The sequence below is a fragment of the Octodon degus genome, unplaced genomic scaffold (assembly GCF_000260255.1).
Source record: "Octodon degus isolate 3935 unplaced genomic scaffold, OctDeg1.0 scaffold00097, whole genome shotgun sequence".
In the NCBI taxonomy this organism is placed as follows: domain Eukaryota; kingdom Metazoa; phylum Chordata; class Mammalia; order Rodentia; family Octodontidae; genus Octodon; species Octodon degus.
This window is the reverse complement of record NW_004524673.1, coordinates 7,349,657-7,352,446: the sequence shown is the minus strand read 5'-3', so window position 1 is coordinate 7,352,446 and position 2,790 is coordinate 7,349,657. Positions and strand designations below refer to the sequence as shown.

General features: G+C 40.9%; 1 non-coding gene across 1 annotated transcript; it reads left to right on the top strand.

The window, feature by feature from the left end:
- Positions 1-2,584: 2,584 nt before the first annotated feature.
- Positions 2,585-2,691, top strand: LOC111818615. Its single transcript, XR_002822565.1, has one exon. It is a non-coding gene; the product is annotated as a U6 spliceosomal RNA (small nuclear RNA).
- Positions 2,692-2,790: the final 99 nt, after the last annotated feature.

Sequence of the window (2,790 nt, the reverse complement as noted above, 5' to 3'; positions counted from 1 at the left end):
TTCATTTAATCTTTAAAAGAATCACATCTGAAATGGAATATATTCCCTGCTCCTGTATGGGAAGAACCAACATTTTGAAGATGGCCTTACTCCCAAAATTGTTGTACAGGCCGCGCTCTCAGGACCACTTCAGACACAGCCCAAGCCCAGGCCCAGCGACTGTATGGGAGAGCTTCCTTGCTTCCCTTTGCCTGCTGGATCCCTGTGGGCCCAGCCCAGGCCCACTTGTGAGTGAGTCCATCTTTCCTGCTTTTTGGACCCCTCCAGACCCAGTCTAGGCCTGGCATGCAGGCCTGGTGTTAAACTCTGCAGCTGAAGTCCCTTCAGAGATGCTAGGGGCCATAACCACCCAGATAAGCCAGGAGCAGAATATTTTTTCCAGAGGGGCACAACAGGTTCGCTTTCAAGGGATGCGGCAGGAAGAAGCTGAGCAGAGCACCCAGACCCAAGCCAAGCACAGCTGGATGAATTCAAACTTTGTAAATCTGCACCCAGTAAGCTGAGACATTTTGCTAGACCCAGATCTATAAGAGCATCCTCCCTCTTTCTCTCTTGACTGAGAGAGGGGGCAAAAAGTAACTGGGGTGAACTAGCCTACCTGGAAAACACCAGGTACCTAAAGGAGAGATCAGAAAGAATTTAGCAGGACTAACTTAAATAAAAATTCCTAATTAAATATCTGCTTAGCTATATAGGCATAATGATTGCTTTTACTGTCTAAAATACAAACCCACTAATTAGAAAAGTTTGTCAACTGCTAAATATCATTACCTATTATTAGCATTCTTTATTGCAGTTCTATAAATACAAAACTATAACTGCCTTAATCATATAATCTCCCTTGGGTAAGAATTTCAGTAGATGCTAAGGTTATAACAACTGCATCAAACCTCTACACCAAAGGCCAGAGGATTGCTATACAAAATGACAAAAAGAAAGAGCAAAATGCAATCTCAGGGCACAAGCCCACCCAGAACAAGTGCAGAAGACACTAGCAAAGAAGAAATTGGGAATCACACACCTGAAATCTCTGAATTAATAGCTCTGAAGTAAAGAAACAACAGCAGAAAGGTATAGAGGAACTCAGATCAGAAACAACCTCTGAAATAAAAAGAAAGAAATCTCTGAATTTATGTGAAGTAAAGAATCAACTGCAGAAACAGTTGGAAATCAGATCAGAAATAATCTCTGAAGTAAAAAAGAAAGGATAACTATAATGAAAGAATTAATGATTTCTTCTCAAGAAGACCCTGAAGGGTCAGCCAAAGAGTTCAGTGGATTAAAGTGCTGGAAGCAGGCACAGGGGCTGGGGATTAGATTCCTGGCTCTGCCTTGCTGGCCGCACTACTAGGGTGAGCTGAGAAGGCCATTGAGAATGGGTGTGGTGGTGCACATTTGTAATCCCAGCTCGTGGGAGGCTGTAAACAGGTGGATCACTATGAATCTGACTAGTAGTGAAACCCTGAACACCCTATAGAGCCTTCCCTAAAAAATACAAAACAAGAAAAAAAAAAGATAGAGAAACAGCTCTTTCAAATGTGTGTTGGGGGCCAGGGAGATAGCTCAGTGGAGAAAGTGCTTGCCTAGCAAGTACAAGGTCCTAAGTTTGATCCCTGGTACCATGAAAAAAAATATAAAAAAGAAGACACAGATAAAAAGACAGAGGTGAAATCCTTGAATGGGCAATATAGGAAAGAAATAGATGACATAAAGCAGAGTCAAAAGATATAAGGAACTTAAATTCTCAAACACAAGCTTGCAAAACTGTTTTTTTTCCTTCCCTGCTACCAGGGATTGAACTCAGGACCCTGTGCTTGCCAGGCAAGTGCTTATTCTACTGAGCTATCTCCCTGGGCCCTGCAAAACTGTTTGCGTGAAAGTGAATATAGAGTCTCAGATCTCTAAGATGGCATCACAGCTAGTGAAAAGATAAGAAAAGATCTCTTAAAAACATCTAGGATGTAGGAAAAAATAATTCAACATCTACAAGATGATGCAAAGATAAACAATGTGAGACTAAAAACCATCAGTGAGAAAGAAGGAGTGAATACAAATGATGTAAAAAGAATATGGGCAGAAGTAATGGCAGAAAATTTCCCAAATATGAGGAAATAATTTGATATCCAGGTAACAGAACTCCAAGGAACATCAATCCAATTAAAAACACACCGAGACATAATAGTCAAGATCTCAGAAATCCAGCAAAGAAAAATATATTGAAAGCTGCTAGAGAAGAGAAACAGATCGCATTTAAAGGAAAACCCATCAGAACAACAGCCGACTTCTCTTCACAACCATGAAGGCAAGAAGAGCATGGAGCAGAGTACTTTAAGTCCTCTATGAAAACAAATTCCAGCCCAGACTTCTATACCCTGCAAAACTCTCTGTTACATTTGATGGAGAAGTGAAATAATTCCATGACAAAGAACAACTAAAGAGTTTCATGATGACAAACTGAACCCTACACAGACTACTGAAAGGTGTTCTAGAGAGGAACCAAAATGATTAGAACTCCATGAATGAGAATGGAAGGAACCCATCAAATAAGGAAAACAATCAAACACAGGAGAAAAAGGAGTAAACAGTGCTCGCTTCGGCAGCACATATACTAAAATTGGAACGATACAGAGAAGATTAGCATGTCCCCTGCGCAAGGATGACACGCAAATTCGTGAAGCGTTCCATATTTTTGACATTCAGGTAACTGAAGCATACAGAACGCCAAAGAACCTCAACCCAATGAAAAACACACCGAGACATATAATAGTCAAGATCCCAGAAATTCAGCAC